Raw genomic sequence first — 11,990 nt, 5'->3', positions numbered from 1 at the left:
CATAGGCAGCAGAAGGGAGTGGCTAACGGGGCTTAGCCCCTCCAAACACAGGGCAGTGGTAGGGCCACAAGGCAGCCTGGCTGCAGGCTTCCGGCAGCTGCAACAGGGGTAGGGTGGGAGTGGGGCTGGGGCAGCCTGGGGCTACAGGAGGATCCGGCACTGCACAGCTGGTGCGGCATGGGACTGAGCCATGAGAGGCTCATCTGGGGGGCATAGCTCCTGCTGCTACATGCACTCTGGGAAGCACAGGGGATGCATGATGCCAGGTCTGCGCGGGGCAGGGAAGACTGCTGCTGTGGGTTGGGGCTGAGGTGGCACTAGGCTCTTCCTGGCAGGGGGCTGTGCTAAGGGTGGGTGGCAGTGGCGCTGGGAGGGAGCTATGGTGGGTGGGCTGCAGCCTCCCCCATCTCTCCCTCCCAGTGCTGCCACCACCCACTAGGAAAAGCCTGGTGCAGCACTGGCCCTGGCCTGCAGCAGCAGTCTGCTCTGCCCCACACAGATCCAGGGGCACATACCCCACCCCCATGCCCTTCCAGGGCATGTGCAGTAGTGGGAGCCACCCCACCTTCCTGCATCCCCTAAATGAGCCGTTGCTCCATCCTGCACCCTGCTCCACCCCAGCTGGGCAGTGCCTGCGCCAGCCCTTGCCACACTCCCTCCCCCACTGGCCCTTCCCCTCCCCCTGCAGACTCACCAGCTGGTGGGGCATTGGCTCACATGCATGTGCATATGCACTTAGTCTCCCACAATTTTTTTTTCTTCCTCTGCCTATGAGGAAGAGACTGATCTAATGCTAGTTCACACCCTAACTTCCCCTTCAGTAATTTGTTCATGTGCCTGTAGTCATAGGTTGTGAACACGCCAGTGGAGAGGTGAAGCTCAAAGCATAAAGCAGAGTAGATTGCACTGTGGCAGCTGTGTGCAAATGAGTAGGCTGTATTGGAAAATACAAAAAATGTTCAGGTTTCATGTTGACAGACAGGAAGCTTGAAAGCATAAGGAGTTGTCATTGATTTTGTCCTGAGTAAATTTTCCATTGCTAGGAAGATGTAGTTCCACTTCTGACATTGTTTTGTGTGATTGGAGCTTTTTAAAAAATAAGGACAGCTAGATTTGCCCAGACTAACCTGTTTGTGCATCCATGGCCTAAGGTTGTAATTCATAGAAGCCAATCCCGGGAGGGAGAGAGGGATGTAGTGCCCCTGCTTTTCACCCAAGAGCCAAGTGGTTAGGGCACATCTGTTGCCAGGGAGAAGCCAAGTTCTAGTCCAACAGTCAAGTATCGTTGTACCTATGTATTGGCTTCCTTAGGAGAGAATGAGACCCCCTTCCTAGCTAACATCCTCCCATCCCCTCTAAAGAATATGTTGTAGCCTCATGCTTACATTACTCTTCTGGGAGGTGTGTGTTTGAATCCCCTCGCACAGAGGAAGGGTTTAAATCTCCACTGTATGAGCATTTTATGCATCACTTCATGCTCCAGTGGGGATTATAATCCCTGTTTTACAAGTGCGGAAATGAGGCATAAATCTCCAATGACTCTCATAAAATCATACAGGTAAGACTTAAACCCTGATGTCTGGTGTCCAAATAAACTCCTGAATTGTGAAAGTAGCCTTTTTTCTTTTGCAATGATCCCAATATACTCCCCTTTCCTAGACTTGGTCCTAAGAATCAGCAGTCTTTCCTGCCCACATCTGCCAGTTCCTACTCTACCCTTTTGTTCGCAACAGATTTTACATGGTAAGTGACGTCTCTCCTCCAAAACTAACTCTATAAAAAGGAAGAAAGAGACCTTCTGTTTTAAAGGATATGGAGGGAATTATACTGAGCACCTGTTATTAGGGATTTTGTTCATTAGTCCTCACAGTGCAGAGACTTCTGCCGTGTTCTTCAGCAGCCTTAGAGTTGTACCATAAAACAGGATGCAGGTCAGGTAGGGCTTTAATATAAGCACTGAAAGTCTGTAGAAACTTATACAAACAAAATGCAAACACTGTTTTTTTGGTGAATTATATCTAATTAAAAGCTGTATATGTCAGCCATGTGAACAACAGTGTGAAGGGAATTTGTTACATATACATTAGATCTCTCTCTCTTTTTCTCTCTCTTTTAAGCAAGAGAGTGGTGAATTGTTTAGTAAATCTAAAATTAAAATGTGTTGGCACTTCATACATATAACAGTGATAAGACACATAGTAAAATTACTCTGACAGCAGCAGCACAAGTGTATCAGACTGTAGATGCACAAAAATATGCATGATTCCAGCATGTAATTAGGAAGAGCATAGAGTAGCAATCTCCAGCAGTTTAATCTACTTTATCAAATTTACAATTACACAACTCAAAATACATATAACAAATAATGCTTTAATTTTGGATATGTCAGTATGTGTCTACAGTACATTTATTGTATTATCAATTATTTTAACATTTGGGTTTTCATCACCTGTATTTTTACAACATAAAGCACTTGAAGGTTTCTTATGAGGACAAGAGCCTTCATGTTGAAAGAACATTAATCTCTCATTACAGGGTGATGATTGAAAAGTTATTTTGATAAAATAGGGGGAATATATTTGCTGTGTTGCCAAGTCTTGCAATTTTATCACGGGTTTCATAATATTTGGTCCTACCTCCCAGTGCCATGTTATTACATGGAGATCCCTGCTTTCATTTCAATGAATATCAAGATAGTTTCTAGTCCCCAAAATTGTGGAGTAGAACAGGTATCATTTTAATGAAATATCAGCTTCAATCACGTTTTTTTAGAAACAGAGTGCTCTATAGCTTAGTGGACTGTGCAGTAGAAGGAAGGAATCCCAGGTTCTGCTTTGCCTCATTCCCAGTGATTGATGGGAAACTTTACTCTGAATCAGCAGAGCAGGGGCGACAAATTGGATCTTCCACAACTACAGGCCAAAAGAAACCCATGTTTGATCTTAAAATGGACCTTTTCAACATACTTCCATTTTGTAAATATGTTTGAAGGTTTATTTTGTTTCTCCTGTGTTTTTAAGATAGTTTCTTCATGGAGGTGTCGAGTGGGGGGACTCTCGTGATTTGGGAATATTTGGTGTCAATATTGTAGGACAAGGGTGGCCGGCCTGTGGCATGGGTGCCACAAGTGGCACAGGCAGCCTCTGTATGTGTCTTGTGGCAGACTGGGAAGGGAGCAGAGATCATAGTGGAATATAGGGCAGGAAAAACAGGGAAGGATGCAGAGAAGCAAATCAGGGAGGAGAAGCGGATCAGAGTGGCACTCAGGAAGGGTGCAGAACTAATTCTGTGCCACATCTGCCAAAAAAGGTTGACCTTTTTACAGGACAGCTATTACTAGTCAGAAACCCTAAGTAGATTGGCTGCCTATGTGTACTGACTGGACATAGAAACCAAAATAAGCCATATTGGTAGCCCTGAATACTTGCTGTATAGCTAACAATGGAATTCTTGCTCATGAACATACATATGACACAGCTTCCATGCTGTCACGCTGTAATTGGGCTTGTTGGGGTTACTAAGCATGGGGACAGATGCTCAGCTAGAGTTGTTTCCTTGAAGTCAGTGGAGCAATACCAATTTATACCAGCTGAGCATATGATCTATAATCTGTACTGGAAGTGCACTGGACATTTCTGCTTGTTTTTGGACTTTGCTGCACTTGGAGCCAGAGCTCTGTTTCTATGGCACTGTTGGCTTTGATAGAGGATGAACAGGCATGACCTACCTAACAAAGAACCCTTTGATTGGTGTTTGGCTAGCAAAAATGAAAATTAACATTCTCAACAATAATCCTTTGTCTCCCTAAATCTCGGAATTTTCTTTAGATGGCAAGAGGTTAAATTTTGTCCTGAGCAGAGCTGCATTAAATTACTGCACGCAAAAATGTACAGATTCAACTCTTTTTATTTTTTTTGAGGGGGGAGGGAAAATATTTATCCCTTTTGCAAGCAAGGTTTTAAGCTTGCTTCTTAACTACAGAGTGAATCTTCTGGTTTTTACCTGACTGTTCTATTGCCTGGCTGTGATAGACCATCCAAGGTCTTTTGATAGTCCTATTAATGAAGTATCCAAGCACCTCACAATCTGTAAAGTAGTTATTCCCTCCAACATCCTGTGAGCCAAGTGAGATGGGAAGCTGAAGGGCAGGGAGATGACATCACTTGTGCAAGATAACACGAAGTCTGTGGCAGAGCAGTGAGTTAAACCAATATATGCTATAGCCAAGGATGGTATCCAAATCACAATTTTTAAATACATAGGGAGTACGAAGAAGGTACTGGGTAATGTGGGGCCCCTGCAGGATACACTTGGCAATCTGGTGGTTGCACCAGAGGAAAAGGCAGACCTTTTTAACTGTTTCTTTGCCTCCATTTTTTTTGTGCAGGGACCAGGACTCCCCCACCAAGATTCAGGACGAACTCAGGAGAGACTCCACCAGGCCTAGGGTCAGGGAGGACCGACTTAGGGAACTTCTGGAGGGGCTGGATGTATTCAAATCAGCAGGTCCAGATGCTCTCCATCCCAGGGTGCTGAGGGAATTGGCAGGGATTATCTCAGGACCCCTGGCATGGCTTTATGATCACTTGTGCTGCTCTGGCCAGGTGCCAGAAGACTGGAAGAGGGCCAGTGTAATCCCCGTTTTCAAAAAAGGGAGGACCTGGGCAACTATAGGCCCATTAGTCTTACTTCAATCCTGGGGAAGCTCTTTGAGAAAATTATCCAGGAGCACATCTGTGAAGGACCAGCAGGGAGGATGATGCTCAGGGGCAACCAGCATGGATTCATTAGGGGCAGGTCCTGTCAGACCAATCTGATTGCCTTCTATGATCGGGTCACAAAATCATTGGAAGCAGGTGTCGCCGTGGATGTAGTCTTTCTGGATTTCAGGAGGGCCTTTGACACTGTCTCCCACCCTATTCTTAAAAAGCTAGGCAACTGTGGCATTGATGCCTGCACAGTCAGATGGATCGCAAATTGGCTGAGGGGCTGCACCCAGAGGGTGGTGGTAGACAGGTCATATTCGACCTGGAGGGATGTAGGCAGAAGAGTCCCCCAGGGCTCGGTCCTTGGGCCTGCACTGTTCAATTTCTTTATTAGCGACTTGGACGAGGGGGAGAAAAGCACCCTGTTCAAATTCGCTGACAACACCAAGATTTGGGGCGAGGTGGGCACGCTAGAAGGGAGGGGCAGGATACAACTGAACCTGGACAGGTTACAGGGGTGGGTGAATGATAATAGGATGGGATTCAATATTGACAAGTGCAGTAAGAACCAGCAGCATACTATAGGCTGGGGAACTCCTTCTCAAAAGCACGGTGGCAGAAAGCGATCTTGGTGTCATTATTGATTCCAAAATGAACATGGGCCACCAATGTGAGGACATGGTCAGTAAGGCCATTGTCAGTACCTTGTCATGCATCCACGGATGCATCACAAGCAGGGCCAAGGAGGTGATCCTCCCCCTCTCTGACACTGATCGGGCCACAGTTGGAGTACTGCGTCCAGTTCTGGGTGCTGCACTTTAGGAGGGATGTGGCCAGCATCGAGAGGGTCCAGGGGAGGGCTACTCGCATGATCTGGGGATGGCAAGGCAGACCCTATGAGGAGAGGCTATGGGACCTGAACCAGTTCAGCCTTCACAAGAGAAGGCTGACAGGGGACCTGGTGGCCATCTATAAACTTACTAGGGGGAACCAGCAGGGTTTGGGAGAGACCCTGTTCCCTCGAGCACCTCCCTGAGTAACAAGGAATAACGGCCATAAGTTGTTTGAAAGTAGGTTCAGGCTGGACATTTGAAGGTACTACTTCACAGTCAGGGCAGCTAGGATCTGGAACTAACTTCCAAGGGAAGTAGTGCTGGCTCCTAGCTTGGTGGTCTTTAAGAGGAGGCTTGATTACTTAGCTGGGGTCATATGAGCCCAATTTTCTCTCCTGCCCAGGGCAGGGGGTCGGACTTGATGATCTACTTAGGTCCCTTCCAACCCTACATCTATGAATCTACAATCCCACCCTTCTGCTAGCATAACTCTACTACAGCAAGTTGATTCCTGGTTGAGGCTTTTTGTATTCCTACATAACTGTGCTGCTCCTGGACAAGGTTTTATAAGACTTGCTGTCTAACAGGAGAGAAATGTAGTTTTGAGACTTTGGTGCTGCTGGAAATATTACCCTAGGTCCCTGCTGAAAATGGGACTTAAGCAATGGAGAGATCAGATTTTCTTGACCTTCAAGTGGCTCCAAATTGCTTGTAATACTTTGAGAATAGTGATAGGGTTGCCTACCCTGGCTCCATGCTGAGAGTGGGATCACCACTGAGAATTATGCCCTGCTGTCTCATACTTTCTCAACATGCACTAGAGTCTGCAGATCAGACACTGTAGCTGTGACTAAAAAGGCAAAGTGGGCTGAGCTCTATCTAGCCTGCAGTTCTGGTGGGGAACTCAGTAGGAGCATGTGTGCTGATGCAAATAGCTTCACAAGTCAGACATCTAGATACCCTTTTCAGCCCAGAGGAAGTGGCAGTCTGGGCCTGGCAGCAGACTGGAGAGACTGTTCCCTAATTGGTTCCCCATGATGTTATGTTTAATTTTATTGGGTGAATGTTAGTCCATGTTGACTACTGTAGCTCTGTAACAGTTTTATTGGGAGTTTGCTTGATAGTGCCTGAGGAGACAGAGCTGGCATCTGGGCTAGACTAGGTAGTGGAGTCTTCCATCCCTTCTACTGAAGTTGGGTCTCAGAGCAGCCCATAATGAAAAATGTACAGGGCCAAAAGGAAAGCAAACAAGAAGTTATAAAATCCTGTGGTCCTATAAGGAGGAATTGGGCGTGGGGGGAAGGAGGAGATTGACCCTGGTTGCCAGCTTATTTTTAGCAAATGATGTAAAACACATAAATGATCCAGTGTGTGTGACTATGACCCTGGGAGAGGGGAGTTCTGGGCCCCAGTCCCTGTTGTGAGGACAGCATATGTATTTTCACACTACCTGGTTATTTGTTAAACTGAAATAAGCCTAGAAGTGAAGGGGGTGGGGGTAAGAGGTAGACAGCAGGCTGAGGATGGGATGTCTTCCTCACTGGCTTGTTAAGGTTCCCTCTTGTTATCCTTCTGGACCCATAAGTCTGTATCTTGACCAACTTCACCATGAGAAGGAGCCTTAGCCTAGCCTAGCCTGTAACTTGGTAGTTAGCTATGATGGTTACTATATTCCTGGGAAGATAAGGATGTTGGTTTAGATCTCCTCAGGGTGATATGGATAGGTGGATTACAGGCCTGGGTTATAGGTCCAGTTTTCTGGGCATGTGAGCTGTTTGGCAAAGCATGAGTGGCTTCTACTTGCCAACATCCAGAGTAAAGGTTGCTGTGCTATATAGTGAAATCGGGTTACTGGTTGTAGCTGTGTTGGCCTAAGGACATAGGCAGGCAAGGTTCTTTAGGTAGATGTGATATCTTTTATTAGACCAACTGAGCAGTTAGAAAAAAAGTTCTTAGAAAGTTTTCAGCTGCAGGAGGGGAGGGAAACTGAACCCCCTCAGCTCGCAGGCCCCCTTGACTCCCTCCAATGACCCAGCAGGGGTAGCTGGGAGGTGGCGTGTGGCCCCACCCGTTTGGTTGTGCAGGGAGTAGATGGAGCTTTTTCTGTCTGCTCTCTGTGACAGCCTGGGGGCAGGGCTGGGCCAGTGCTTGCTGGGGATCACCAGGTCAGCCCTGCAAAGACACCTGGGATATGGTCAGAATCACCCAAAATTAACCCTCAATGTGAAACTGTGCACAAGTTTGGTACAGCAGGCACTCTGCCTTAGAGCACCTTCATCTGGTACTACATCAGAAGAGGATTAACTTTTTGTGCAATCTCCCATTTTTAAAGCACTCTGCAGTCTTGAACATTTGTTATATTATGGCTACAGAGCACTTTTGGCAGCCTCATTGTGCAAAAAGTGTAACTTCTGTACACACCTTTAGATTGTTAGTTGCAAAACACAAAAGCTTTGATTCTCTTCTTGGTTAGAGGTCTCTTTCAGAGCACTCTTCTTTTGTTTCCATTTTTATCATAACCTTTATAATATTTACATTTTGTTATCACAAGTGTGATTTCTGTTTCTTTACCTTTGATTTCTTGTTGCATCCTTTCTTCTATTTAATTATGTGCTGTTGGTGTGGAGTGATGCTCTGCATTTCTTTGTCTCTGTTTGCTCTACCTCTTGATTCACCATATGCCACATTGCTTTTAATAGAAAAGCCCATTCTGGAAGCAGTCTCAGATTTTCTGATGTACAATTCAGTGTTTTGTCAAGTCAAGCTGCTTGAGGAATAAAGTGATTCACAAATATTCACTTGAATAGAAGTAACAGGTTCAGTTTAGACATTTTCAGTTTTAAGTTTTTTCCTGAATAAATCATGGAGAAGGCACTCAGGAAATACTATCTTCTACGGTAAACCTTAAAAGATCCATTTCATTTTAAGATAGCTTTTTAAATGTAGTTAAACATAATTGTAAGCTCTTTCAGGCTGGAACTCTGATCCATGTGTGTTTATACAGGGCCTGTTGTAATGAAACTACTATTCTCGCCATCGTAAAGGGTGTTTGCTGAAATACTAGTTTATAAATATTACATCATTTTTATCCCGTTGATCTCACAGCCCCTATATGGAATCTAGGGGACCTGTATGGCCTTGGGCAAGCATTCCAAACTGGTTATAATGGTGATGGGAGTGGGAAGGATAAAGAGGCAAATCCAAGTCCCCAAAAGAAAGTGCAGGCAAAATTTCTATGAGAATGGGGCAAAGTTCACAGTTGCTTCTGAGTTTATGCTGAAAACTGTTTGGTGTGGTAATGAATAACAAATATGTTTCTGCATTGAGCATTTTTTGTACTGAGTTTTTACATGGGAAACCACCTCTCGTTAGGATAGCAATCTAAACCTGTTTAATCATCATTACTAAATAACATTCATCAACATTTATCACAGACTATATTTCCTTTTCACTGGTAATTCTCTAACTTTTTATTTTTGGAGCTGAAATTCAAAAGTCATTTTACAATTTTTTTTTCTGAAGCTGCACTGAATAGATCTAAAAACATAATGGAATCTAGAATTGTGCAGTGTAAAAATTCTAGAAACAGAAATGAATGTTATGTTCCTAAACCAACAGAGTAAATACAGCCAGTATTGTATGTAGTATGAAATCCTTAAGTGTCATCCAAAGAACTGCAATATTTACAAGCTGGTGGGTAATTTAAACAATAATTGGTATATGCTGTCAGCTGTAGGCACACCTTCAATATGGCTTAAAAAAATAAGGGTTCACAGTGTGTACCTTGACTTGGAATAGACAAGAAAGAAGAGATGGACAAATAAATAATGTTTTGCCATCTCTGGAGCTTTATCAAAGGTTACCTTGACAAAGTTCATTCTCTGCTGACTCCACTTCCAGTCACCAGTCCCAATAGTACACAGTGCATGTTCCCCAAATTGTACATAATGCAAACTGAGTCTCTAAGTTCTGTCCATCATGCTGCTTTGCTTTTGTGCAAACGTAACACCCATAAAAATAAATCATAGTAAAGGCACTGGAGTCTGAATTTCTTCCTTTTTCAGTGTGTCTTGCTTTTTTCCTTCCATACTTTACAAGGTATATGGTCAATAATGCAGGGGCCTGTTAGACCTCTTGTCTTTCTCCCTTTGAATTTGATGTTGATCCATTTCATGCTGTGACAATTCTGAATATGACCCGAGTTCTTTGCTATTAAGTATTAGCATCCTTTTAATATATTTTTTGCATAGAGTATAGAATTTAACATATTTCATAGCACTAAAACTTGGTAGGAAAATCCTAATTAATCACTAACACCCTGTGGCCAGATTTTGCTGCTATGGCAGAGGCAAATAGTTTTGTGTTTCTGTGAGGGCAGAAATGTGCCCCAGTAGTATTTAGAGCCCAGACTTAGAAAGATTATATTAGCATTTGTGAATGTATAGTGAAGAAGAAAGTAAAAAGCCTGCCTTATATTGGACAGAGCAAATAAAGATTGGGCTGAATTGCAAAACCTGAGTACAAGGCTATCCAAAGTGGGCTGTGGACAGAGCTTCTCCGCTTCCACTAGATCCTAGAGGATGGCATATAAGGGTGAAGGGACAGAGCTTCCTAGCCCTTTTATATAATTTGGTTTAGGTTGTTGTTAAGAAACACAGGACTGGAAGAAACCTGTTGCCACCTAACTCCAGTCCCCTTCTGCCATATAATCTATTTTGTAAATTGATCAAGTTCCATCTTAAAATTATCTATGGTTTTTCATACCGCCAATGGTCTTTAGTTGAAATAGCTCTCCTTCCTCCCTGCTGTTAACCCTATGTATTTATAGAGAACAGTCTCAACCTTTGATTTGCTAGGCTAAATGAGCCAAGCTATCTCTAGTTTCATCTCCTATTTTCCATTTCCCTGTTCCTCCTAATAGGTCTTCTCTGCACTGTTCCCAAATTCATCTTTCTTGAATGTGGGTGACCAGAACTGTGCACTGTATTGCCAGTGGGGTCTTGGAAAGGTTTTGTACAATGACATCAATACTCCTTGCTTTCTACTGGAAATACTGCCTTTATTGCAACCCTAGAATTTGCCTCTTTTCATGGCTTCATCACACTGGTAACTCCTAGGCATCCTGTAATCAGCTAGTCCACCCAGGCCCTTTTCCTTATTTATGTCTAACTGAGGCAGAGGGATCCTGGTTTTCTCTGTTTAAAAATCACACATTCTCTGATTTTAAAAATCCTAACATTCATCACTCCCTGCCCCCTGCCCGCCCCCAGCAGCACCCAAGCCCTGGCTGCCACCTGTGGGAGGCAGCTGCAGCAGTGGAACAAAGCACGAGGCCCAGCTCCAACTCCTCTGTGGGTAGCACAGCCAGAGTGAAGAGGACATATGGAGAGGGCTGGCCACTGCGGGCTCAGGCTCCCTGCCCTGATGCCCATCCCCTGGGGCATCTGCAGCCCAGCAGGTGGAACCCAGTGCATCAAAGTCCTTTTTCAAATACATAGGAAGTAAGAAGATGGTACCAGGTAACGTGGGGTCCCTATAGGATAGGCTTGGCTATCTGGTGATTGCGGCAAATGAAAAAGTTGACCTCTTTAATGAATTCTTTGCCTCCATATTCCTGAACAGGGACTAGGACATTTCCCCCATTAGAATTATGGATGGACCCAGGGGAGGCACTGCCGTGCCTAGGGTCAGGGACAACTTAGCTAGGGAAGTTCTGGAGGAGCTGGACATTTAAATCAGTAGGTTCAGACGTTCTTCACCAGAGAGTGCTGAGGGAATTGGTGGGGGTCACAGCGGGGCCCCTGGCATAGCTCTATGAGCACTTGTGGCACTGGCCAGGTACCAGAGGATTGGAAAATGGCCAATGTGGTCCCCATTTACAAGAAGGGGAGAAAAGAGGACCCCGACAATTATAGGCCAGTCAGTCTTACCTCGGTCCTTGGGAAGACCTTTGAGAAAATTATCAAGGAGCACATCTGCAAGGGCCCTGCAGGGGAAGTAATGCTCAGGGGCAACCAACATGGGTTCATTGAGGGCAGGTCCTACCTGACTAACCTGGTTTTGTTTTATGATCAGGTCACAAAGTCTCAGGATGAGGGTGTTGGGGTGGATGTCATCTTCCTGGACTTTAAGAAGGCCTTTGACATGGTTTCTCACCATATTCTCTTAAAAAAACTTGGTGACTGGGATTGATGCTTACACAGTCAGATGGGTGGCAAACTGGTTAGGTGGTTGCACCCAGAGAGCGGTTGTGGACAGGTTGTTTTCAGCCTGGAGGGATGTGGGCACTGGAGTCCCCCAGGGCTTGGTCCTGGGACCTGTACTGTTCAACATCTTTATCAGTGATCTGGATGTGGGAGTGGAATGCACACTATCCAAATTCATTGATGACACCAAGTTGTGGGTTGAGGTGGGCACACTGGAGGGGAGGAACAGAATCCAGCTAGATCTA

This window comes from Gavialis gangeticus, unplaced genomic scaffold (assembly GCF_001723915.1).
Source record: "Gavialis gangeticus isolate Ggan-Ray unplaced genomic scaffold, GavGan_comp1, whole genome shotgun sequence".
NCBI lineage: Eukaryota > Metazoa > Chordata > Crocodylia > Gavialidae > Gavialis > Gavialis gangeticus.
This window is presented reverse-complemented; position numbering follows the sequence as displayed.